The sequence below is a fragment of the Lithobates pipiens genome, unplaced genomic scaffold (genome assembly GCF_037356315.1).
Source record: "Lithobates pipiens isolate NorthernLeopardFrog02 unplaced genomic scaffold, aLitPip1_a1.2 Scaffold_28, whole genome shotgun sequence".
NCBI classification, from domain to species: domain Eukaryota; kingdom Metazoa; phylum Chordata; class Amphibia; order Anura; family Ranidae; genus Lithobates; species Lithobates pipiens.
Window position 1 is genome coordinate 115,764,600 of NW_027507789.1, and position 27,564 is coordinate 115,792,163.

General features: G+C 45.6%; 1 long non-coding RNA gene across 1 annotated transcript; it reads left to right on the top strand.

Moving 5' to 3' along the window:
• The first annotated feature begins 14,998 nt into the window (after nt 1-14,998).
• Nucleotides 14,999-15,565, top strand: LOC143934891 (uncharacterized). Its single transcript, XR_013263418.1, has 3 exons — nt 14,999-15,070; nt 15,172-15,281; nt 15,385-15,565. It is a non-coding gene; the product is annotated as an uncharacterized LOC143934891 (long non-coding RNA).
• The last annotated feature ends 11,999 nt before the right edge of the window (nt 15,566-27,564 follow it).

Below are 27,564 nucleotides of genomic sequence, written 5' to 3' on the forward strand. Positions count from 1 at the left end.
CTATTTTGTAGATGCTATAACTTTTGCGCAAACCAAACAATATACACTTATTGGGATCTTTTTTAACAAAAATATGTAGCAGAATAAATATTGGTCTAAATTTCTGAAGAAATTAAATTTTTTTAAATTATTGGACATGTTTTATAGCAGAAAGAAAAAAAAATTGTTGTTTTTTTTCAAAATTGTCGGCCTTTTTTTGTTTAAAGGGGAAAAAAGAAAAAACCCAGTAGTGGTCAAATACCTATACCTATTTGTGAGAAATAAAAGACATACATTTCATGTACTGTATGTACAGTGGTGCATGACTGAGCAATTGTCAGTTAAGTTAACACAGTGCTGTATAGCTAAAAAAGGGCTAGTCATGAAGGGGGGGGGGGGGGGTAAATCTTCCAGGGGTGAAATGATTAAACTAACAGACCCTATAACTCCAACATTTTATGTACTCCCAAAGACCCATAAATGGGGAATTGAGCTCTTTTATCCTGGAGATGCTTCAATTTGTGTTAACACATAATGGGGCTGATTTACTAAAAAGAATGCGCTGCGCCAGTTCACACATTAATTGGTGCGCTGGAAAAGTCATTGATTGAATGTGCAAACCGATGCATGCAGACAATAATAAATATGTAAACTGCAACTGGTGCTAGGGTAAATGCGGTTTTCTCATTGATAATAGCGTTAGTTAATTTCATCTCATTGGATGTGTCTTGTTAGGAAATTAGTAGGTATTCTCAGTTAATTAACACTTTTGATGCTACTCTCATTCCTATTACTTCTAATATACCTTTGAAATTTGTTTTTTTCTTTTTTAACCCAAACCTTTCAATACATTACAAAGAACAGAGACTTGTTTCTAAACCCAATGAATTAATATTTTCAGATCTCGATCTTTAAATGGTGACATACACTGTTATCAGTTAGATCTTAAATAAATTAGAATTAGTGCACGAGCCTGTTTGATTTCTTAGAATTTGAATGAATTTTTCAAGTGCGTCTTCCTATTACTTATTGTGTGAAATATTGAGCTGTACAGAGATTGGCCAATCAGATTGCATCGTGCATGACCATCTTAAGTGCCAAATTTTGAATGTAGATGTGACATGACCCACTTGTATTGAAACGATATTTCTTGGGCATTATACAAGGCGCCCTTTTTCAAGACATGTTAGAGAGTGATCAGGAATCTTTAAACTACGGCTCTCCAGCTGTTGCGGAACTACACATCCCATGAGGCATTTTAAAACTTTGACATTCACAGACATGACTAGGCATGATGGGCATTGTAGTTCCTGAACAACTGGAGGGCCGTAGTTTGAAGACCCCTATGCTAGACCATTATTATGCCTCCAGAATTGGGAGTGTGGCATCTACCCAACTTCTCTCTGCTGAGAGGTAGGTGATGTAGAGAGATGTATGTAGGAGAGGTAGGTGATGTAGGTTCATAAGAATCTACATCTATAGATAGATATTTGGGAAGCACAATGGTGTAGTGGTTAGCACTTTTACCTAGCAGCAAAAAGGGTCACCAGTTCATATCCTGCCCGTGGCACCATCTGCATGGAGTTTGCATGTTCTCCCTGTGCCTGTGTGGGTTTCCTCCAGGTATTCCGGTTTCCTCTCACACTCTAAAAACATGCTGATAGGTAAATCTGATCCTGTCTAAATTGGCCCTAATATGTATGAATGTGTGTTAGGGACCCACACAAACACCACCCCATGTTAAAAAACAAAACAAATGGTTTTCTTAATTTTCAAATTCCTTCCTCAGAGAACAGAGAGCGGGGCATGGTGGTGGGAAGAAATGAGCACTAGTACAAGCAACTTCCTGGACGGGCATGATGTCATTCCTGTGTGCTGGCCACCACTTACGGGAAACAGATGCGCCGGACACACCACATACCGTTGTGCATTTAGCTGCAGGAATCCATATTTGGATGTAAATTAATAGTAAAGCAGATGTAGATTTCCAGGACTGGACTAACAAATGTTTCTAGTGAAAGGAAATCCTTTCTTATTTCTGCTTGAGGATAGAGTGCAGAGGGATTAGAAGTCTTATCAGTTTTTGGGGATGTCTACACCCCTGATAGGGTGAAGACACCTGCCAAATTTTGCAACTTTCTCCTTCAAATTTATTCACTTCCTGTCACATAGCCAAACAGGAAGTGAGGGTAGAACCCTACCAATGTCTTTTCTTGGGGACACACAGATCAATCTAAATAGCTTCCCCGTTAGGTAAATTGAAGTCTTTTTGCCATTACAGCCCAAATTATTAGGTATCTTGGACTTTGGGGTTTATTTACTAAAGGCAAATCCACTTTGCACTACAAGTGTACTTGGAAGTGCAGTTGGTGGAGATCCGAGGGGGACATGTAAGGAGAATAAAAAAATAGCATCTTTTGCTTCTACATGATTGGATCATAAAATCACCAGTGCTTTCCCTCAGATAAAAAACATCCAAGTGCTGTTCACACACAAAAAGCACAAAAAAAATCAAAGTCCCTGAGCATGCCCAGACCAACACAAATGCATTTCACAGACCAAAAAGTCCCTGAGTATGCCCAGACTAACCCAAATGCATTTCACAGACCAAAAAGTCTCTGAGCATGCCCAGACCAACCCAAATGCAGGTAGCACAAAATATGCCACCCCCTGTGCAAAATTAAACATATCCAGCATGTCCTTATTTAAGGTAACGAAAAAAAGGTTGAAAAAAGTACTGGACTGCTTTAAAAACGCACCAAACATGTATCATAAACACACCGGAACGCATAAAAAAAGCACATGCAGAAAAACATCTGGAACACATCTGGACTGCGTTTCTATGGAGTGAACTAACCCTAAAGCGAGTTACTTGGGGGGGGGGGGGGGGGGGTTGCTCTGCCTGTAAAGTGGTGCATCTGTAGCATGTGTCCAAAATGCTGCTTCAAAGATGTACAGCTTTAGACCCCTTTCACACTGGGGTGCTTTGCAGGCGCTACAGCACTAAAAATAGCGTCTGCAAAACGCCCTGAAACAACCAGTGCTTTGTCTCCAATGTGAAAGCCCCGAGGTCTTTCACACTGGAGCAGTGCGCTGGCAGGACAGTAAAAAAAAGTCCTGCTAGCAGCATCTTTGGAGCGGTGTGTATACCGCTCCTCCATCGCTCCTGCCCATTGAAATCAATGGGGCAGCACAGCTATACCACCGGCACAGCGCCTCTGCAGAGGTGCTTTGCGTGGTTTTTAACCCTTTCTCGGCTGCTAGTGAGGGGTTAAATCCGATTGGCACCGCAAATACGATGGTAAAGCGTCTCTATAAATAATGGCGCTTTACCGACGAAGCACCTCCCGCGCCAGTGTGAAAGGGGCCTTAGAGAAAACGTACAAATTGACATTGCAGCTGCAAAATTTTAACACAAAAAAATAGCCTGCCCCCCAATACTTGCAAGACCATTTGGGGCTGTAAAGGCTTAAAATCAGAACCCCCACGTGAAAAATACCACCCCAAAATCATTAAATATTGTGCCCCTCCCACACACTAACAAACCCCTAGCCAAACATACAGCAAGCCAGCCCATGAAAGGGGGTGGATGCTTGGGGGCAGGAGGGGCTCAGGAACCCCAAAAGTCAACCACCTTGTTTCCATATTCAGGGATAGGGATGAGCTTCGTGTTCGAGTCGAATGTACGTTCGACTCGAACATTGGCTGTTCGTCAGTTCGGCGAAATCCGAACTCTTGGTCCGTTCACGTCAAAATTCGTGTGGCGCGCACGGCCCACAATGCACTGCGATGGCGCAGTGCATTGCTGGCTCATGATTGGCCAAGCATGCACTGTGACCCCGCATGCTTGGCCAATCGCAGCGCCAGCAGCGAGGAGAGCCATGATTGGCCATAGGCATCCTGCCTGTGGCCAATCATAGCTCAGGCTGTGTAGTGCACGCCCCACACTATATAAGGCCGCCTTTGAGGCGGCCTCGTGTAGTGTGTTGGCATCTGAAGCAGTGGGTGTTCTGTGTACCTTCAACACAGTACACACCGATCGTTTTTGGCTGATTTCCTATCTTGCTGTTGTGTAGTGGTTATTGTCTGTGCCCTGACCGCAGTATACACCACTATATTCACCTCACCTATATAGCTAGTGATCTATCTTTAATAATAGAGCTTCCAGTCAGTAGTGTTAGGAGATAGTGCGTGCTGTCTGCGTGCTCTGTACCCAGTACATACCGCTATAATCCACCTACATAGCTGTTCTCTATTTGAGCCCAATTGCCATCTGCAGGAGTTATTGGAAGTTGTGTGTGCCTCCAGCACAGCACAGTATACATCTGTATATACCCCTTTATCTCTGCTGTTTTCTGGTTATTGTCTGCGTGCCCTGACCGCAGTATACACCGTGATATTCACCTCACCTATATAGCTAGTGATCCATCTTTAATAATAGAGCTTGCAGTCAGTAGTGTTAGGAGATAGTGCGTGCTGTTTGCGTGCTCTGTACCCAGTACATACCGCTATAATCCACCTACATAGCTGTTCTCTATTTGAGCCCAATTGCCATCTGCAGGAGTTATTGGAAGTTGTGTGTGCCTCCAGCACAATATAAACTACCCAACTACTGTTTTACCCAACTCCCTTCAGGCCATTACCATGTCTGGAAGGCCAGCAAGGAGAGGCAGACAGGCGTGAGCCGATAAAAGAGGGCAAGCAGGCTCTGTGTCTAGAGACAACAGTGCTGGTCGTGGACGCGGTGCATTGTCATCAGCACGTGGCCATGGGACATGCTTGTCCTTCTTTTCTGCAGCTGGACATGTTGAACCGCAACATGCCAACGACTTGGTAGAGTGGATGACCAAGCCCTCTTCATCCTCCTCATCCTCTCTCACCCAGTCTCAGGGTAGTAGCAAAGCAGCTGCCAACGCATCGTCTTCCCTCCTCTCAATGTCATCATCAGTGACTCCTTCCCTAGACCCACCACGTCCTCCTGAGGAGTCTCCTGAACTCTTTGAGCACAGTGTTGGGTACATGCTCCAGGAGGATGCCCAGTGTTTGGTGGGCTCTGATGATGACACTCAGCTAGAGGAAGGCAGTAGCGTGAGCGCAGAGAGAGGGGATGCTCAAGAAGGACAGCAATCTGGCAGTCATGTTCCACAAGCTGCAGCATACTGCCAGGTTTGCTACAGCGATGAAGAGGGAGGGGATGATGAGGGCACTGAGTCCACGTGGGTGTCTGGAAGGAGGGAGGAGGAGGAGGAGGAGGAGGCACATGTCCAACGAGGCAGGATGCCCTCCGGGGGCCAGCTTAGGGGCAGCACACCGACTGAATCACACCGCAGAGCTCCGCCTGCGCAGAGCGCTTCCTCTGCGCGTTATTCTAAAAGTTCTTTGGTGTGGGCCTTTTTTGAGACGAGTGCATCAGATCGCACCGCTGCTATTTGCAACATATGTCTCAAGCATATCTCACGTGGCCAAAACATCAGCCGCTTGGGCACCACATGCTTGACCAGACATATGTTGACCTGCCATGCAGCTCGTTGGCAAGCGTACCTCAAAGACCCACACCAAAGAACAAAGCGGACCTCTCCTTGCTCCTCATCAGCTGGCATCTCCAACCCCACTAGACCTTCAGTCCTCTCTGAAACCTGCTCTGAGAGGAATGAAGGTGTAGAATTAGGTGTGTCACAGCCAAGTGCTTCCGGGAACTCTGCTAGTGGTACACCCACGTCCGATTATAGCAGGCAAATGTCCCTGCCCCAGCTGCTGGACCGGCGGAAGAAGTTTACTCCCAGCCATCCACATGCCCAGCAGTTGAATGCTAGCTTGGCTAAATTGCTAGCACTTCAACTGCTGCCTTTTCAGTTGGTAGACTCGGCCCCCTTCCGTGAGTTTGTACAATGTGCGGTTCCTCAGTGGCAGGTCCCCAAACGCCACTTTTTCTCACGGAAGGCGATTCCGGCTCTCTACCGGCATGTGGAAGGCAATGTCCTTGCCTCGCTGGACAGGGCGGTCAGCGGTAAGGTGCATATTACCGCTGACTCATGGTCCAGCAGGCATGGACAGGGACGTTACCTGTCTTTCACGGCCCATTGGGTCACTCTTCTGGCTGCTGGGAAGGATGCAGGACAAGGTGCAGTAGTGTTGGAGGTTGTTCCGCCACCACGCCTCCAAAATGCTACTATTGGTTGTGACACACCTCTCTCCTCCACCCCCTCCTCTTCTTCTTCATCCATGGCCTCTTCCAGTGCTCTGTCCTCAGAACCAGCGGTGCTCCGTAGGCGTTCCAGGGGCTACGCAAGTACGCAGGCAAAACGATGCCATGCCGTGCTGGTTTGTTTGGGGGACAGGAGCCACACTGGGGCGGATGTTTTGTCAGCTCTGCAGGGGCAGGCCGAGAGGTGGTTGATGCCACGCCAGCTTAAGCCAGGAATGGTGGTTTGCGACAATGGCACCAACCTCCTCTCCGCCCTCCGACAGGGACAACTGACCCATGTGCCCTGTGTAGCTCACGTCCTTAACCTGGTGGTGCAGCGGTTCTTGGGCAGGTACCCCGGCTTACATGATGTCCTGAAGCAGGCCAGGAAAGTCTGTGTGCATTTCCGCCGATCATTTAATGCCTGTGCTCGGCTGGCTGAGCTCCAAAAGGAGTTGAACCTGCCCAAGAACCGCCTTATATGTGACATGCCCACCAGATGGAACTCAACATTGGCCATGCTGCAGCGGCTGCACACGCAGCAGAGGGCCATCAATGAGTACCTGTGCGACTACGGCACCAAGACAGGGTCAGGGGAGCTTGGTTTTTTCTCACCACACCAGTGGGGCATGATCAGGGATGCATGCACTGTCCTGTCACCGTTTGAGGAGGCCACAAGGATGGTGAGCAGTGACAGTGCATGCATCAGTGACACTGTACCTCTTGTCCACCTCTTGGAGCATACGCTGCGTGGAATAATGGACAGGGCACTTGAGGCAGAACAGAGGCAGGAAGAGGAGGACTTCCTTGCCTCTCAAGGCCCCCTTTATCCAGACAGTGTTCCTGCTGTGCCACCCATCACACAGGAAGAGGATGAGGAGGAGGAAGAGGAGGAGGAGGATGATTGTGTCAGCATGGAGGTGGAGGCTGGCACTCAGCATCAGCAGCAGCAGCAGTCTTATAGGGATGATTTACAGTCCCAAGAAACACGTGGACTTGTACGTGGCTGGGAGGAGGTAGCTGCGGATCATGTTGTCCTTAGTGACCCAGAGGACTCCGGACCGAATGCCTCAGCTAACCTACGCTGCATGGCCTCCCTGATCCTGCAAAGCCTGCGGAAGGATCCTCGTATTCTTCGGATCAAGGAGAGGGACCATTACTGGCTGGCCACTCTCCTTGATCCACGGTACAAGGGTAAGGTTGCCGACCTTATTTTGCCATCGCAGAGGGAGCAGAGGATGAGACATCTCCGGGAGGCCTTGCAGAAAGCTCTGTGCAACGCGTTCCCAGAGACTGGGAGGTTACAAACTCCTGGTCCTGGACAACGTGTTGCTGAGGCATCGGTCAGAAGGAGCGGTGGAGAAGGTGGCCGTCTGACTGATGCTTTCAGACAATTTTTTAGTCCGCAGCCCCAAGGTATGATTGGTTCCAGCACCCATCGCCAGCGTCTAATTTACATGGTGCAGGAATACCTAGGGGCAAGGTCAGACTTGGACACCTTTCCCACCGAAAATCCTCTGGCTTACTGGGTCTTGAGGATGGATCACTGGCCAGAGCTTGCACAGTATGCAATTGAGCTACTGGCCTGTCCTGCATCCAGCGTTCTTTCGGAACGCACCTTCAGTGCTGCTGGTGGCTTTGTTACCGATCACAGGGTGCGCCTGTCCACCGAATCAGTTGATCGACTGACCTTCATCAAGATGAATCAGTCTTGGATCACCCACAGCTACCAAGCACCTGAAGCTGATGTAACCGAATAATTTTTTTTGAAATACCACATCCCTTCAAGACTGCCTATGCTGATGCTGAGTGACTGTCCTGTTATGTTGATTGTCTATCCTCTTCCTCCTCCGCTGATATGTTGGAAGAACATTTTTGGTTCTGGGTGATGCCAGCAGCCCAATTTTTCTGCCCCTGTTTAACAGGGGCGATTAATTACAATTTTTGATGCAATGCTTTGCAGCAGGGCTAATTCCTGCAATAAAACTAGAGTATATGGCAGAGGTTGCAGTGTGGTGGCACCAGCACCAGTGCCTAAGGCCCAATTTTTCTGCCCCTGTTTAACAGGGGCATTTAATTACAATTTTTGATGCAATGCTTTGCAGCAGGGCTAATTCCTGCAATAAAACTAGAGTATATGGCAGAGGTTGCAGTGTGGTGGCACCAGCACCAGTGCCTAAGGCCCAATTTTTCTGCCCCTGTTTTACAGGGGCGTTTAAGTACAATTTTTGATGCAATGCTTTGCAGCAGGGCTAATTCCAGCAAAAAAACTAGAGTATATGGAAGAGGTTACAGTGTGGTGGCACCAGCAGCAGTGCCTAAGGCCAAATTTTTCTGCCCCTGTTTAACAGGGACATGTAATTACAATTCTTGATATAATATTTCACAGGAGGGCCCCTTCCTGTGCCCACCCAGAGTAACAGTGAGGACTTATAGTGTTGTGGCACCAGCACCACAACCACCAAAGGTCAATTTTTCTACCACTGTTCAACAATGGCATGTAATTACAATTCTTGATATAATCGTTCACAGCAGGGCGCTCCAGCGCCCACCAAGAGTCACTTTGAGGGCTTACAATGTTGTGGCAAAACCAACACCTTGTTCCGCCATTTCTGCAGAGCATATAGGGCAGGCCCCTACTTTCAAACATCCAACTTACAAACATCTCCTACTTGCAAACGCAAGGAGACAGCAGCAAGTGAGATGAAAAAAGATGGACGACAAAACAAATTATACAGGGGTGATAACCCTTCCCTATGTTTTCCAAAAAGCTTAAAAATAGTTTTTTTGACTGGAGCTACACTTTAAAAATGTACCAGTTGAAAATTACAAACAGATTCAACTTAACACAACAAACCTACACAGTCCCTGTCTTGTTTGCACCGCCTGTATACTGCTGTTCTGAGTATATAGGGCCTGGGGGCCACACGCATTTCCTTTTTTTAATATGAGTACAGGGTTCCCCTTAATATGCGTACAAGACCCAAATAGGCTGGTAATGGGCAGGGAGGGCTACCCATGCCATTTTTCTCAATGATTTTCAACCATATTGCAGGAACCAGATATAACATTAAAACCGCAAGCAGTTTTAAATGGTGTTATTTCCGTTTAATGTCATTTTGTGCAGGGACTGTTCTAAACACGGGAAACACGTGGCACTTCACAGGCATACTACAGACACCCCCCAGGCACCATATTTAAAGGAATATTTCACTTTTTTTTTCACTTTAATCGTCATTAAAATCAGTGCTCCCGCCAAAACGGCCGTTTTTAAAACTTTTTTTTGCATTGACCCATGTCCCCTGAGGCAGGAGTCAGGTCCCCAAACCCTTTTTAGGACAATATCTTGCATATTAGCCGTTAAAATTAGCACTTTCCATTTCGAACGTTCGAGTCCCATAGACTTCAATGGGGTTCTAACATTCGTAACGAACGTGGGGTCCGTTCGAAAGTTCTGGTGCGAACCGAACCGGGGGGTGTTCGGCTCATCCCTATTCAGGGAGGCTGGGGTTGTGGGGGGCAGGACAGGAGGCTTTATGGAATGTGGAAAGCCCCTTTAAACTAGTGGGTACAAGGTGCTTTGAGGTTGGTATTGGGCTGAGCCCAACATGCCCCAAAGGCAATCAGCTATGTTGAGTGCATGTGGCCTTGTATGATTCAGGAGGGGGTTGTGCAATCGCTCTTCTCGCCTCTTTCCTAGCTGGCCCTGTTGTGTGCCCTGAAAAAGGATGTGGTTTGGATTGGTGAAGGCAGCTCACAGCCTTTTGAGAATGGAGTGGAGTTTGGAGTTCCCCTTTAAAAAGCAAAAGCTAGCCCATGGAAATCATATGAATTAGAGGGGGAAGATTAAATGCCCTTTTTAGTCTGTGGAACACGCCTCATCCCCGATCGGAGCGGCAAGAATGGAAGGACGTCATAAGATGTTCACCTTGGATGGGGGGGTGTTCCTGCCGGCGTCATTTTACTATACGCCCGTGTGGAACTGGTTTTTATTTTTTGCGCTATAAACAAGAAAAGACTGGCAATTTTGAAAAAAAAAATTTACTTTCTGCTATAAGACACATCCAATAAATCTAATTTCTTCATCAATTTAGGCAAATATATATAATGCAATATATTTTTGCTAATAAAAAATCCAATAAGCGTATATTTTGATTACCGGTAGTCTGCACAAAAGTTATAATGTCTACAATCTATGGAATATTTTTTATTTTATTTTTTTACTAGTAATAGCAGCGATCAGCAACTTATAGTGGGACTGCGATATAGCGGTGGACAAACTGGTCACTGACTGACACGAGGGACCAGTGACGCATGCTACAGCTGGGAGGACCATATATGGACTGCCATTCTCTGGATGCTGGTTAGGAAGATATTCACCCTGAGGGGGACCTTCTGGTAAAAAAGACTATATTACCTTTCAATGATATTGGATTATACATACTGTTGAGAAGACAAGGAATCTTTCCGCCCTTCATGTTCCATACTAGCGGCTAGAGCCGAACACCCCCCGGTTCGGATCGCACCAGAACTTTCGAACGGACCGAAAATTAGTGTGAACTTTAGAACCCCATTGAAGTCTATGGGACCCTAACGTTCGAAATAAAAAGTGCTAATTTTAATGGCTAATATGCAAAATATTCTGATGTCCTAAATGTCCTAAAAAGGGTTTGGGGACCCGGCTCCTGCCCCAGGGGACATGCGTCAATGCCTACATTTTTTTTTAAAACGGACGTTTTTTTCGGGAGCACTGATTTTAATGACGATTAAAGTGAAAAAAAGTGAAATATTCCTTTAAATATCGTGCCTGGGAGGTTTCTATAGTATGCCTGTGAAGTGGCATGTGTTTCCCGTGTTTAGAACAGTCCCTGCACAAAATGACATTTAACGGAAAAAAAGTAATTTAAAACTGCTTGCGGTTTTAATGTAATATCTGGTTTCGGCAATAGTGGTGTAGTGGTTAGCACTCTCACCTAGCAGTAAGAAGGGTCGTTCAAATCCCAACCACGACACTACCTGCCTGGAGTTTGCATGTTCTCCCTGTGCCTGCGTGGGTTTCCTCCGGGTACTCCGGTTTCCTCCCACAATCCAAAGACATGCAGGTAGGTTAATTGGCTTCTGTCCAAAATTGGCCCTAGTATATGAATGGGGACCTTGGATTGTGGGCTCTTTGAGGGTAGGGACCGATCTGAGTGTGCAATGTACAGGGACAATTGTAGACACTCTCTCAGGTTGAACTGGATGGACTGGTGTCTTTATTAAACCTTACTAACTATGAAACTATGAATACAGATGAAAATCATTGAGAAAAATGGCATGGGTAGCCCCCCTGCCCATTACCAGCCCCTTTGGGTCTTGTACGGATATGAAGGGGAACCCCGTAGGGGCCCCACGCCGGAAGGCGTGGGGCCCCCAGGCCCTATATACTCAGAACAGCAGTATACATGCGGTGCAAACAAGACAGGGACTGTGTAAGTTTGTTGTTAAGTAGAATCTGGTTGTAATTTTGAACTGGTACATTCTTAAAGTGTAGCTCCAGTCAAAAAATCTATTTTTAAGGTTTTTGAAAAACATGGGGAAGGGTTATCACCCCTGAATAATTTTTTTGGCCGTCTGTCTTTTTTCATCTCACTTCCTGTTGTCTCCTTTCGTTTGCAAGTTGGAGACGTTTGTAAGTTGGATGTTTGAAAGTAATGGTCTGCCTTATATGCTCTGCAGAAATGGGGGCCTAAGGTGTTGGTGTTTCCACAACACTGTAAGCCCTCAAAGTGACTCTTGGTGTGCGCTGGAGCACCCTGCTGTGAACGATTATATCAAGAACTATAATTCCATTCCATTGTTGAACAGTGGTAGAAAAATTGGGCCTTTAGTGGTTGTGGTGGTGGTGCTTGTGCCACAACACTATAAGTCCTCACAGTTACTCTCGGTGGGCGCAGGAACGGGCCCTGCTGTGAAATATTATATCAAGAATTGTAATTACATGCCCCTGTTAAACAGGGGCTGAAAAATTGGGCCTTAGGCACTGCTTGCTGGTGCCACGACGCTGCATCCTCTCCCATATACACTATTTGGAGTGCAGGAATGAGCCCTGCTGCAAAGCATTGCATCAAAAATTGTAATTACATGCCCCTGTGAAACAGAGGCTGAAAAATTGGGCCTTAGGCACTTGTGCTGGTGCCATGACACTGCAACTTTTCCCATATACTCTAGTTGGAGTGCAGAAATGAGCCCTGCTGCAAAGCATTGCATCAAAAACTGTATTACATGCCGGCTGAAAAAATTGGGCCTTAGGCACTGGTGCTGGTGCCACGACACTGCAACACTCTCCCATATACTCTATTTGGAGTGCAGGAATGAGTCCTGCTGCAAAGCATTGCATCAAAAATTGTAATTACACGCCCCTGTTAAACAGGGGCTGAAAAATTGGGCTGGTGGCATCACTCAGAACCAAAAATGTTCTTCTAAGGTATCAGCAGGATCATTGAGGAGGAAGAGGATAGTCAGTCAACATAACAGGACAGTCACTCAGCATCAGCATAGGCAGTCTTGAAGGGATGTGACATTTCAAAAAAAATTATTCGGTTACATCAGCTTCAGGTGCTTGGTAGCTGGTGGTGATCCAAGACGGATTCATCTTTATGAAGGTCAGTCGATCAACCGAGTCGGTGGACAGGCGCACCCTGTGATCGGTTATAAAGCCACCAGCAGCACTGAAGGTGCGTTCTGAAAGAACGCTGAATGCAGGACAGGCCAGTAGCTCAATTGCATACTGTGCAAGCTCTGTCCATAACATTCGGTATTCGCTGAACGTTCGAATCGAACATACGTTCGAATCGAACACCAATCTCATCCCTACTAGCGGCTTCCATATTGGGGACCTCCGTGGGGGCTCTATAGCCCGGCAGTGTTGGCACCCCTACATGTTCCACCCGAGTGAAGGCAATTTCATCTTATTCATGTTTTTACTAAGTGCATGACTGTACACTACTCCAAGTGAATTATTGAATGAAGGAAAGGTGTGTCAGGGCTGGGCTCTCAGCCCTTCCTTCTCTGTGCTCAGGTTGCTCAGCTGTCGGTTAATTGCCAGAACTCATTGTTCCACAGTGGTTCACCTGTTTATCATCTCCTGCTCTTCAATCCAGCCCACAGTCAGCCCCTCCTGGCTTTTAAACTGCTTTATTCATTTCATCAATTGCCTTTGCTTTGGTCAAACATATCTAGAGACTCTCTGTGTTCCTGTTGACTTGCCTGGCTGACTTCCCTTCTGCTTCCTGATCCTGCCTGCTGCCTCAGACAACACTGATCTCTGGCTGTGATGATGATTAACAGGTGAACCACTGGGGAAAGATGAGTTCTGGTAATTAACCAAGAGCTGAGCACAGAGAAGGAAAAGCTTAGAGCCCAGCCCTGGCTCTTAAAGAAAGGTGAGTTGTGCTAAGACGTTGCAGCATTTCATTCATCCTGGGTTGAATGAAATGCTGAGCTACAAACCTTTTTTATAATATCACTGTTTCAGGAATACTGTGATTTGTTTCTTTTCAAATTTCCTTCTTCCTTTCTCTGTTTTTCTATTCCCGTCTTCCCTCTCCTTCCAATCCCCTTCCCACCCTTTCTTTGTTTTCCCACCCTTTTTTTCCCCTTTCCCCCTCCCCCTTTTCTTCCTGATTATTCCTTTCCCTTTTCTGCCCGCCCCCCTTTCCTCCCCCTCCCATTTTTCCCTTTCCCATCCCTTCTTCTTTTCCTCCCCCTCCTCCCCTTCCTCCATTGCCTTCCTTTCAGCCCCCCCCCCCCCCTTCTACTATTCTCTCTTCCCCTTTCTCCCCCCTAACTTATCCCTTCCTATTCCTCCATTTCTTTCCTTTCCGTCTTCTTTCCTCTCTTTAGCTCTTCTTGCTTTTCTCTTTGTCACATTTCTTTGAATTTTAATATCCTATTCCCTTCCCTTATAATTAGCCCCCTTCTTTTTAGCCTTTAGGATCATAATTAACTTTATATCTATATTTAGATGGTTAATTAAATACAAAAATTAAAAAAATCATTCAGGCTCCTTGTGTGATTCGATTAATTATTAGTGAGGTATTATTAATTATCACTTTTTTATACAAATTATTTTTAAAATTAACTTATGCGTGGTTTATTATGCTATTTGTCATCTTAAATGTGTTTTTCCTTTTTTTTCTTTCATGATTTAATACTGCTGAGGTTATATTTATTTTGAACAAGAATTGCTACTGACATTATGCTTTGTAAATGCAATGGCGTCTACAAGTCTGCAATTTTGTACGGCTTTCCTGTGTCCATCTTTCTCCTAGTGCCATCCATTTGACCATGCTGCCTATTTGGGATATTGCTTTGCTCGTTTGACTTCCGGGCTTAATTGGGTGACTGTAGGGATGCCCAGGGTGTCCTTGCTAATTAAGCTGGGCACCCGATCTATTGTGTCTTTTTTGTGTGTGCGCTGTTTAAAGTCTCTCTGATCCTATGGTTCTGAGAGATTTTTTCACCCCTCCACCCCTAGAGGGAGTCTCGCCTCCAATATCTGACCAAGCCCTAAGACCCGGCAGGAGTGGGCGAGTGAGTTGGAATGGCGAGGGTTGCGCATGCGCAGCGCAGTCTCTACATCCGCATCCGGTGTCTACACCAGATGGATGGTATATAAAACCTCGCTCAGCAGCATAAAGACTCTGTGGGAACCAGGAGACACATGCATGCTGCTCTCTGTCACAGAGGTATTTATAGCCAGCTTACACCTTGTTAATGTTTGTCATTGGTGATCGTGATTCTTAGACTATTGGTGATATTTTATCTCGTTTTGTCATTTTAATTGTGCCTATTAGATATTTCAAGTGACTAGAATACTTGGTGGTGTGTGGCTCCTGGCATTAGCCTGCTGCCGAATCTGCCCTTGTAAGTTGATTCAGTTTTTTGTCTCTTCGATATCTAGAGGGATATTCCATCATTCCTTCTGATACTAAGGTCCATTTTCATTATTATTATCTTGTTTTTAGTTGGACTTTTTCTACCATCTATGGTCACTTTTGGCACATGGTTCTTCCAACGCAGCAAAACATCTAGGTATCCCGGCAATTTCTGCTCTCTTTGCTTTTAGGAGATACAGGTAAGCTGTGACATCCCGACAGTGGAGATGCATTTGCATGAGAGTAATCTGTATATGATTTTTGATTTTATTTAATATGTTGATTTTTTGTTTTTCCTGATAGAAGGCATTGTACTCTGCCAACAGACCAGCATCCCCCGAGGAAGCCCAATTTATGAGCGAAACATGTTGGGAAGTTCATCTTATATTGCTGTGTTGTTGAAGCTGTAAATTAATTGTACTAGCCATAACTTGCATCTCTTTTTCTCATTCATTTTTCTAATGAATGAATTTTTATCTTGTTTTTTCAAAATAAAGGAATGTTTTATACATTATATTTGATATCTCTCTGTCCCAATCTCTGTGCTTTTTTATTACCTAATTCTGGCATGTGGTGCCAAAAATGTATTGGTATGCTCGTGTTCATAATAATTTGTACATATGGGAAATATGGCACATCAAGGGACACAAGTCCCTTTGGAAAAGTGCACCAAGGAATTTACTGTATGTTTGCTTTTCATTTAGATTGTAAGCTCTTGTGGGATAACCTGAAGAAGCCGAATAAGCAAAACATGTTGATCCAGCACGCCGTTTTTACATTGTCTATTTGACTTAAATAGGTTGTAAAGGTAATTTTTGTTTTTTAAAATAACAAACATGTTATACTTACCTCCACTGTGCAGCTCGTTTTTCACAGAGTGGTCCGGAAACCTGATCTTCTGGGGTCCCTTGGCGGCTGTCTCGGCTCCTCCCCGCAAGAACTAAGCACCTTCATGCGAGCTCTCTCGGATGGTGGCGGCTATAGCCGCTCACTGTATCACTTGGCCCCGGCGTGCCACTTCATTGGATGTGATTGACGGAAGCGCGAACCAATGCCTGCGCTGCTTTCAATCCATCCACTCTAGCCAATCAACGGCCAGAGCGACTAGGAGGAGGATGGGGGCAAGCATAAGTAAAACGGGGGAGCTGGGGGGGGGTCGGATATTTTATATAGTATATAGGCACCTATATGCAGAAGACAGGGTGGAGTTGTTGGATATTTTTTCACCTTAATGCATCCGCGTTAAGGTGAATGCAAACATTTGCAACCCCTTTAAGCTAATGTGGTTTGGATTACTCCAACACTATAATTATTGATGTGACATACATTGATATGGCTTAACATGCATTTTTAATGCTTGTAATTCTATCAGTTTCGGGTTCTATTTTGGCACAATTAATGTCCCATTTCTGTTATTCCTTTACCTTATGGACACATATTTGGAATATAATTTTTCTTGACATAAATAGGACTGGTGCCTCCATAGGTACATATTTTAGTTCATCCACATTATAGATACAAACTTATAGCAACTTCTGGAGGAACTGTGGGTGAGAATTTCTACTCTAAATATTATTAGGAAATATCTTGTAATGCAGATTTCTTCTGTTACTAGTACATGAAATCCCTCTTCAATGGGACATACTGTAATGCCGCGTACACACGACATGACTGTTCGACGGACTGGAATCCGTCGGACAATTAGATCGTGTGGGCTCTAGAAATAAAACTTGCTTCAAATCTTTCCGACGGACTCGAGTCCGGTCGAAAAATCCGGTTGTCTGTGTGCTAGTCCGACGGACTAAAACCGACGCTAGGGCAGTTATTGGCTACTGGCTATGATCTTCCTTATTCTACGTCATCACGTTCGAATCCGTCTGACTTTTGGAGTGATCGTGTGTGGCCAAGTCCATTTGTTTGAAAGTCCGGCGGACCTCAGCTGCAAAGTCCATCGGATTGTCCGCTGGACCAAGTCTGTCGAAAAGTCCAGTCGTGTGTACGCGGCATTAGTCTTCATATACACATACCTCAAAGGGGTACTGAGGGGCAGGGGCAGACTGACAACTCATGGGGCCCCCGGGCAATAGGAGATTATGGGGCCCCCAGGCAATCAGACATTATGGGGCCACACAATATACACAAACACACACAGTATACAATCACACAGTATACACAGACATGTTTCTATTGGCTGAAAAGGTACTGGAGAGGTGGGGCAGCTATAATCTCTGGATTTTTAGACCAAAAGGATGTCGGTAAGGGACATTTCAGAGACAGATGTAAAAAAAACACCGATTTTTACATACTTTCCCTGGTTTTACTGAGACTGGCAACCCTGATGGGGCCCCCTAGTGGCACGAGGCCCTCGGGCAGTGCCCGAGTGGCCCAATGATCAGTCCGCCCCTGCTGAGGGGTACTGAGCATGTGGTGCTCACAGACTGCGGTAAATAAATGCTGAGTTGAATGGCAATGTGAAACAAGACGTGAAATATCAGCATCAGATTTTCCCCTCATAATTAGAAGCATAATGACGCAGACGCAGATCTTTAACTCTAGTCATTTGGAGCCTGCTTCTTTCACTGCAGGAAAAGTTAGATCCTGAATTTGAAATGTCTCTGTATAATCAGATTTTTCTTTTTATCTTTAATATCCCTTTGATAAAGCTGGCTATGTATAACCAAGCATCTCCAACATGAATGAGATTCATGGACCCAACATTTACCTCATCACTGTGGAATCTTTTCTTTAAAAGGTAAGAACAGTTAATCTGTCCTCCTAAAATGTATTGCATTCTTGGGCTATTGCCTGGCTGAAAATCTGAGCAGACAGTTTACTCAAAAGACTAGAATCTAATAACAATGGTTAAAATGTTGCCAATGGTGGCGTCACTTTCAGAACATGGTAGCTTTTGCATCAATATTTAAATGTAGGTGTCAATATGGCTTAAAGGAGATTCCAGACAGCACATAAATGCTCATATAATATGGTGGGTATGAACATTTGTTGTGACTCTAATTTTCAAAAGTACAGGGAAGACAAACAGGAATTGCAAGACTGTAGGGATTAGTTGTGTCTTTTACTGTTTAGGTGTGGCACATTTAAGGTTGCCCATCTATTTCAATTGGCTGTCCTACACGTGGCAATCACACAGAAGAAGTGTAAGCAACTTTGTTTTAAAACCCATGATACTTAAAGAGGAGGGCCGTTTAAAAAAAAAAAAAAAGTCAGCAGCTGCAAACACTGCAGTTGCTGACTTAATAAACACACTTACCTGTCCAGGGCGCCCGCGATGTCGGCCGCCCGAGGCCGACCCGTCCCTCGGCTCTCGGGTCCCGGCGCCGCCATTCCCTCTAAGGGAAACAGGCAGTGGAGCCTTATGGCTTCACTGCCCGTTTCCTACTGCGCATGCGCGAGTCCCGCAGCACTTTCTGAATGGGACGCGCTGTGTTCTGGAACACACAGTTCCCAGAACACAGCGCGACCCATTACCCAGAAGACGCCGCGACGAGGAGAGAAGACAGAAGATCTCCGCGGAGGAGGAAGAGGAAGATTAGGATAAAGTGCCTAGCAACAGGCATTTCTGGTAAGTAAAAAAAAAAAAATGTTTCATTTTTTTTTTTTTTGATTTTTTTGTAATTTTTAATATTTTTTTGTTTTCAGGGTGGCCCTCCACTTTAAGTGTAAGTGTAGAAAGGTGTACTGGAATGCTATTTAAAAAAAAATGACAACAAAGCGCAGCTGTATAAAAATAAAAAAATATGCACTACAGAAATGCACACAATTTTGCTTGCGTTTCTGCATCACACAAGTGTGAACAAGTCCTAAAATAGGTGTTCTGTCCTGAAGCCTTTGCTGTGACAAACAACACGTATTAACTGGTCCACTTTAACTCATTTGCAACTAATGTACAAATATACACAATAAAACCAAAAGTCTTGGGACACCTGCCTTTTCAGTCATATTAACTTTAATGGCATCCCAGTCTTGGTCCCTAGGGTTCAGTAAACGGGTGACCTCGCCTCCCTCTGACAACATGGGGAAAGCCATAGGGAAGTCCCTGTGCTTCAGAGGGGGGCGAGGTCACCAGTTGGCCCCGCCCTCCGTTATATAAGAAGTGTCAGAAGAACAGAAGCGCCACACGCCGGAAGACTCCCACTGGGGCGGATCGTGCAGACGGAGAAGAAGCTGTAGCAAGATGCGGGACGAGAAGAGTGGAGGAAGAAGATGAAGAAGAAGATGGAGGAAGAAGAAGAACACCGGAGAAGACCAGAAGAAAGAAGATGGAAGAAGAAGCGGAAAGAAGAAGAAATTAATAAAGGACTTGTCAAAAACCGTCTCTTGTGTTTTTTAACCCTTTTGACACTTTTTTGTGAAATTACCAATTCACACGGGGGGGGGCGGGATCTGGGGGTCCCTTGTTAAAGGGGGCTACCAGATTCCAATAAGCCCCCCGCCCGCAGACCCCCCACAACCACTGGGCAAGGGTTGTGGGGGATGAGGCCCTTCTCCCCATCAACATGGGGACAAGGTGCTTGGGGGGACGCTACCCCAAACCCTCCCAATTTTGAGGGCATGTGGCCTGGTATGGTTCAGGAGGGGCGGCGCTCTCTCGCCCCCCCTCTTTTCCTGCAGCCTGCCAGGTTGGCGTGTTCGGATAAGGGTCTGGTATGGATTTTTGGGGGGACCCCACACCATTTTTTTTTTGGCACGGGGTTCCCCTTAAAATCCATCCCAGACCCTTCAGGTCTGGGATGGATTTTGAGGGGAGACCCCCGCGCTATTTTTTTTAAAAATTTTGCCACAGGGTTCCCCTTAATATCCATACCAGACCTGAAAAAAAAAATTGGTTCGGGGTTCTCCTGTGGGAAAAATCCATGCTGTTTTTATCAATGAACTTTTGAACTTTTATGTGTATTGTCGGAACGACAATTCATTATAGCCGCGATTAGTAAAAATGCATTTTTTTCCTTTAGAAATGTCATTTTGCTGTCAGACTGTTCTAAACACGAGAAACATGTGCCACTTTACAGGCATACTATAGACACCCCCCAGGTACAAAATTTAAAGGAATATTCCACTTTTATTGTTTCATTTTAAGCATTATTAAAATCACTGCTCCCGAAAAAACAGCAGTTTTTAAAATGTTTTTTTGCATTGATTCATGTCCCCTGGGGCAGGAGCCAGGTCCCCAAACACTTTTTATGACAATACCATGCATATAAGCCTTTAAAATAAGCACTTTTGATTTCTCCCATAGACTTTTAAAGGATGTTCGAATTTGCCGTGAACACCCGAAATTATTAGATGTTCGGCGAACAGCCAATGTTCGAGTCGAACTTATGTTCGACACGAACATAAAGCCCATCCCTTATTGTCAGTAAAAATTAGGAACAATGGTCTGCCAATTACTTGACTGAGTTCCCTAAGAACCCTCGAGTGCAAGCCATATGGTCCCGGTGACTTATTAATGTTACATTTTTCAAGTCTATTTCTAATTCTGTCCTCTGTTAGCCATGAGGATGCTTCCTGTGATGTCTCATGAGGATAAACACTGTAGTTTTGGTTACTGTAGCCCCCTGATTCCTTCATGAAGACTGAGGAAAATAATAAACTCAATACCTTTGCCATCTCACCATCCTTTGTAACCAGATTCCCTTCCTCATTCTTAATGGGACCAATATGGTCTGTCCTCCCCCTTTTACTGTTTATTTACTTAAAGAATTTCTTGGGATTTTTATTGCTCTCCTCCGCTATGTGTCTTTCGTGTTCTATATTAGCCGCCCTAATTGCACCCTTACATTTCTTGCATTTTTTTAGTAAAGTTTGAATGCTGATGATGATCCCTCGTATCCCTTGTATTTTTTAAAGGCCTTCTCCTTTGTTTTTATATGCATTTTTGCATTGGAGTTAAACCACCCAGGACTTTTATTTGCTCTTTTAAATTTATTTCCCAATGGGATGCACTGGCTAATACCCTTATTTAATATGCTCTTAAAGCAACCCCATCTCTCCTCCGTGTTACATAGTTACATAGTAGGTGAGGTTGAAAAAAAACACAAGTCCATCAAGTCCAACCTATGTGTTCTTTGTTTCCAAAATTTTATACCAATTAATATCTTCTAGCAAGGTTCTTAGTTTAGGGAAGTTGGCTCTTTTGAAATAAAGTATCTTTGTATTCCCCTTATGTTTCCTATTGTGTGATTTATACTGAAGCCAATTAACCTGTGATCGCTGTTACCTAAATTGCCCCGTATTTCCACATCCGTGATCAGGTCTGTATTGTTGGTAATCAGTAGCTCTAGTAATGCTTTGTTCCTGGTTGGTGCATCTACCATCTGACCAATGAAATCGTCCAGCAAGACATTTAGGAACTAGCGAGCCTTATGCCCCGTACACACAATTGGACTTTCCGCCAACAAAACTGTGGATTTTTGTTCGAAGGATGTTGGCTCAAACTTGTCTTGCATACACACGGTCACACAAATGCTGGCCAACAATTATGAACGTGGGAACGTGGTGACGTACAAGACGTACAACGAGCCGAGAAAAAGGAAGCTCAATAGCCAGTGCGGCTCCTTCTGCTTGATTCAGAGCATGCGTGAACTTTTGTGTGCTGGACTTGTGTACACACGATCGGAAATTCAGACAATGGAGTTTTGTTGGCAGACAATTTGAGAAGCTGCTAGCCAACATTAGTTGGCGGAAAGTCTGACGACAAATGTTCAAAGGATCATACACATGATCGGGCTTTCGGCCAACAAGCTCACATCCAACATTTGTTGTCGGAAAATCCGATCGTGTGTACGGTGTATTAGCCAAATGCATTGTTCCTTCCGCCAAGTCTATGTCTGGATAATTAAAATTCCCCATTATGACACTTCCCATCCTTGCCGCTAATCCAAATTGTGATAGGAGGTCTGTCTCCCCCTCCCTCAGGTTAGTGGGCCTATAGCATACTACCAGTATTACTTTCCCCTTAGTTTCATCCCTTTGGAGCTCTACCCATAAGAATTCCTCCTCCTCCCTAGCTCCCTTAGTGATGTCATCTCTCACATTCACTTGTACATTATTCTTAATATACAGGCATACCCCTCCCCCTTTTTTACCCTCTCTATCCCCGCAATAAAGGGAATACTCTTAAATGGTTGCCAGCCACTCACGAGAGCTGTTGAGCAAAGTCTGTGAAATTCCCACAAAATTAAAATCCTCTTCGTACAACAGTATCTCTAGTTCTCCCATCTTGTCCGCCAGGCTCCTGGCATTGGTGAACATGCCACATAGTTTAGATCGGCTGCATACTGTCTTCTTATTGGTTTATATGCTTTAATCATCCTGCCACTAATGACCCCAATACCGCCCTCTGGAATATGTTCCACGCTAACTATCTTCACCTTTGGACCCCCTGTGGCCTAGTTTAAAAGCCCCTCTAACTTTTCGGCCATCTTCACTCCCAACAGATCTGCACCCTCTTCCTTTAGGTGCAGCCTGTCCCTTCTATAGATCTGGTGGCCATCTGAGAAGTTGGCCCAGTTCTCCAGGAACCCAAACCTCTCCTTACTACACCCGATTACCCGATCTGGTTATTGAACTCTGGCCTGGCTGACTATTCAATCCGGTTACTGGACTCTGGCTATGCTCTGACTTTGCTTACTTTATTTACTTTTTTATTTTTATTTAATAAACAAGTGGGATTTAATTGTACTTATGTTTGCGGTCTGACACTCACAGTCCACAGACTTTAATGGTGTTCACATATTCGCACAAATTTTTTGTCTGTTTGCAAGTTCTGGTGCGAACCAAACCAAGGGGGGGTTTCGGCTCATCCCTACTTGTGAGGTCCTGAGGACAGGACAAATAGGGAATCTGTCAGTCTGATCAAATTTGTAGCTTTGAGGTAGACTGTAATGGCTCTGACTACTTCTAGGCAACAATGAGAGATTTTCTTTGGATGCTTTAAAGACATAAAGATGATAGGAATATGTCTTCACTGAGGTGTAGGACAACCTTTTCTTTGTTAAGTATGAGGAACGGCTCAAGAGAGCTGGCATCTAACAGATGTGACAGCAACAAAAAGGCTGATTTTCAAGCAAAGGTATCTAAGTGAAGCACAGGGTGGTGCATCTGGGGCTTACTGCAATATACAGCTTGAAGAAAAGTTTACAAGGGAAAGGTTTACAAAAGTAAAGCCAGAGTTCTTTGAAAAAGAATGGGCAAGACCAGAATCTGTCCTCTGAGTGCTTAACCTTTTCCTGCCCACGTTATAGCCGAAGGACGGCTACAGCGCAGGCTTACATTGCCGGGAGGGCATCCATGGATGTCCTCCCATGATCGTGCTGCCCATGTGCCCCTGCGCCGTGCTCTGTGATCACTGCTTCCCTAGGACACATCTGATCACCGATTGGGGTAAAGGGCCAATCACAGCGGCCCTTTACCACGTGATCAGCTGTGTCCAATGACAGCTGATCACGATGTAAACACAAGCATTAAGTATCGACATTCCTTTCCTTAAGCTGACAATGTGAGGAGAGGAGAGGAGGGACATCTACTGATAATCAGGGCACTGATTATCAGTGTAGACCCAACAGTGCCCACGAGTGCTGCCAATCAGTGCCTCCTCATCAGTGTCGCCTATCAGTGCCGCCTACCTGTGCCCTCCAGAGCTGACTTATCAGTGCATCCTATCAGTGCCCATCAGTGCAGCCTCATCAGTGCACATCGGTGAAGGAGAAGAAGCACCTGTTTGCAAAATTGTATAACAAACTATGAAAATCTTTTTTTCTTCCCAAAATGACAGCGCTGAAAGCGGAAAATTGGCCTGGGCAGGAAGGGGGTAGAAGTGATTAAAGTGGAACATTAGTCAGAAAAAGAAGTCCTGCTAGATCACTCCAGGCAGGTCCCTTCTGCAGGTATAGATATGTAAAACAAGAAGTGTCTATACTGTTTAAAATGCAGTAATACACTATCTCACCCTGCTCTGCACATGCTCAGTTTTCTCTCCATTTTTAGGCACTGCCGGATTTGTAGAGGCCGATCTGCTGACAGCCTTAAATCGGAATTAAACCCTCCAATCTTTTACAGCCAAGGAAGCTGGTTCTGTTTGATCTGCAACTGCCATGGTGCCCAAATGTGATCAGTTATGACACCAGCCATTTGATGGTTTGGCAGCTTGGTTGATGACACAAGCACATGTGACAGTTATCAATCCCTGCATTCCAGGAATGTAACTGTTTTTTGAAACTGATAAATTGATGGATTTAGTTCTGCTTTATTGCTGTTCACGGGCTCTGGGCTTCAGCAAAATGGCAGCCTCCAGCAAGAGGAAACTGGAGCAATGCTGGAGGCAATTTACAGCACAGATGAATGTTGGTAGCATAAAAAGGGATTTCCAGGTACAATAACAGACAGCAGATCTGACCTGTTGTGAAGAGGTCAAGGGTTGTCTGCTAGAGGTCTGAGTACATCTATGTAAAAAGTTATTGTGGGCCAGTTTGGTGCAATGAGAAATTCTGTTGTCCAAACGAGGTAGCACTTGCACTGGAGGGAAGGCTTAGATTACCCTGAGCTGAGCTCAGAGAATTATTAAGGCCTCCAAAGCCAGCACCTGTGCATCCTTGGTCCTGCCTACAGACATTGCAAAAAAAGAGGTGAAATTTGGGACTTTGAATGAAGCACGCGGCTATACCGTGATGTGAAAATAAAAATCGATATATATCATGTTCACTATACTGAATAAATAGTATTGCTCATTATTGTACATACATACACACACATATATATATATATATATATATATATATTTCTTGATCATATATCACGGGACACAGGAGCTCATTACATAGTGGGTTATATAGGCACCTCTGGTGGTTGGACACTGGTTAACCCCAATTAAGGAGAATTCCTCCCCTATATAACCCCTCCCATATGGGAGGCACCTCAGTTTTTTCGCCAGTGTCTATGGTGGTTGGTCACGTAAAACTTTAGCTCTGTGCAGGTCCCTGCGGGGGCCTAACGGCTACAACAAACGGGATCCATACCTCGGGCCGATATTTGACTCCCAAGATGGTATGGTACCCGGGCCTCGTCAGCCGAAGAAACGAGGTTTGGTCTGTAAGTCCTCTCCTATTGGAAGACTGGGCTCTGGGAAAACCAGACTTGGTGTACTGTTTATACAGAGCACACGAAAGTTTCTGGCAGAGTCTTTTACATGGTCCAGGTAGGAGGCTCTTCCGAGAAAGAGCCCCAGATAAACCTGAAGGTTGGCTAACACTGCCCGCCGTGATGGGTGAAGGCTGGAATTTGTCTGTTTCAGCAATTCCTGCGGTGAGGACAGGTAAGGGAAGTTAATCCTATATATATAATTATATGATGGATTTCTTCATTTTGAGTAGTTGTATGTCTTACCTGGTTTCCACCACTAGAGGGAGTAAGAACAGCCTGATGCATACTTACATGCCTTTCAGTACACAGGCTTAGTGAAGCCTGGTTCTCCAGCTGTCTCACGTCTCCACTGCAGTCCCTGCCACATCAAGGTAAAACAGGGGTCCCACGTAGTCTGGGGGGTCCCACGCAGCTCCGGTGGAGTTCTCCTTTCCCCCCCTGGATCCCGCGGTCCTCGTGCACGCGCGCGCGCACATGCACGTGCGCCGGGCACGTTCCCGGCCTAATGGAGGAGGGGGGAGTGTGGTTGTGAGCCGTGCATGTCAGTGTGCACGGCGCTGTACTGCGCAGGCGCCAGGCGGCAGATTTAAAAAGCCCAGAGCGTCAGGGGACTGTAAGTGAGAGACACAGGAGCTGTGGGCAGTAAGCATCCGAGGGGATTGGATCCAGGCAAACCTTAGACACCTACTCAGCATCAGGTTGTGCAGTTTAAGCATATATATTTATTGTGAGACTTTAAGCACAACAGTGATTGCACTTGTACTAGTACCTCTGCTTTGTAGCATAGGACTATGTCTCCTCGTAAGAGGGTCTCAGGGGGAGGTAGCAAAGGCACTGGTAAATCACCGCCTAAGTCCAGGGGTTCTAAAAGTGCCTGTAAGTTACCAACCCCCCCTGCAAGACTGGAGCCAGCCTCTCAAGACGAGTCAGTGCCCCTGTCAGGTTTTGCAGCCTCTCCTAATGTCCCAGCCCTGGTTTATGTCACTGAGGACTCCCTTAGGGCTACATTGGATGGTTTTGAAGGGAGAATAATGAATTTTATTTCTGCTTCCCTGAAAGATAGCAGGAAAAGGGGTAGATCCCCTCCCTCTGCTGAAATTCCTCTCTCAGATGATTCTTCTCAAAATGAGGAGAGATCCCTGTCTTGGGACAGGGATCAAGAGCAGTCGAATGATTCAGAGGAAGAGGAGAGAGTCCCCTATCAGGCGCTCAGAAAACAGGTGCAGTATTATACTGAATTGGTGCGTACCACATTCAGAATGCCTGCTGCTGAAGTCGCTACGTCCTCTGTTTCTTCCCTGGGAGTCAGGAAAGCCCCACAGACTGCCTATTCCTTTCCAATTCATCCCTTAATGGATGAATTGTTGTATGAGGATTGGGGACATCCCAATAAACTGTTTGCTCCTCCTAAAAGGTTTTCTATGCATTATCCTCTGGAGGAAAGTTTCACCAAGAAGTGGGGGGTCCCATCTGTTGATGCGGCTGTTTCTTGCGTGAATAAAAACCTGACTTGTCCTTTTGGATAATGCGCAGGTATTTAAAGATCCAGCTGATAAGAAGCTGGAAACCTTATTAAAAGCCTCCTTTTCCATGGCTAGCGCTGTAGTGCAACCTACAGTCGCAGCCTTGGGGTTGTGCCAGTTCCTCAAGGAACAGGTTAAGCAGATGCTTGGGCTCCTTCCCAGCGAGGAAGTAGAGAAGTATGCAGAGATGCCTCATATTCTGTGTTTCATGATTGATGCGATTTTGGATTCTGTCCAACAAGCATCAAATTTGTCCCTCATGTTAGTACAAATGCGAAGGGCCCTATGGCTAAAGAATTGGGCAGCTGAGCTGTCATGCAAAAAGCATTTGATTGGGTTCCCGTTTAAAGGGGAACGTTTGTTTGGAGAAGAATTAGATAAATTCGTCCAAAAAATTTCAGGGGGTAAATCTACTCTCCTTCCAGTCAAAAGGAGCAAGCGTTCTTCATTCAGGCGTGCTCTCTCTCCCGGAGCATCAAGCTCTAAGCAGTGGCGACGGCCTTCTCAACCCTCCTCTACAGGAAAGGCTCAGGGCCGGGCCCAGGGACAGAAAAAGACTTGGGGGCGAAAGCCTGCCAAGCAGAGCCCAAAAGCTTCCTTGTGAAGGGGCGCCCCCGCTCGGCCGAGTGGGGGGAAGGCTCCTGCAGTTTGCAGGAGCCTGGCGGGAAGAGATACGGGACAAGTGGGCAGGGCCGGCGCTACCACTAGGCGAAGTAGGCAGCCGCCTAGGGCGCACTACCACCTAGGGCGCAACTACGGCCTCTGCCCAGTGTGAGCTCCTCTTCTGCTCTCTCGCCCCCCC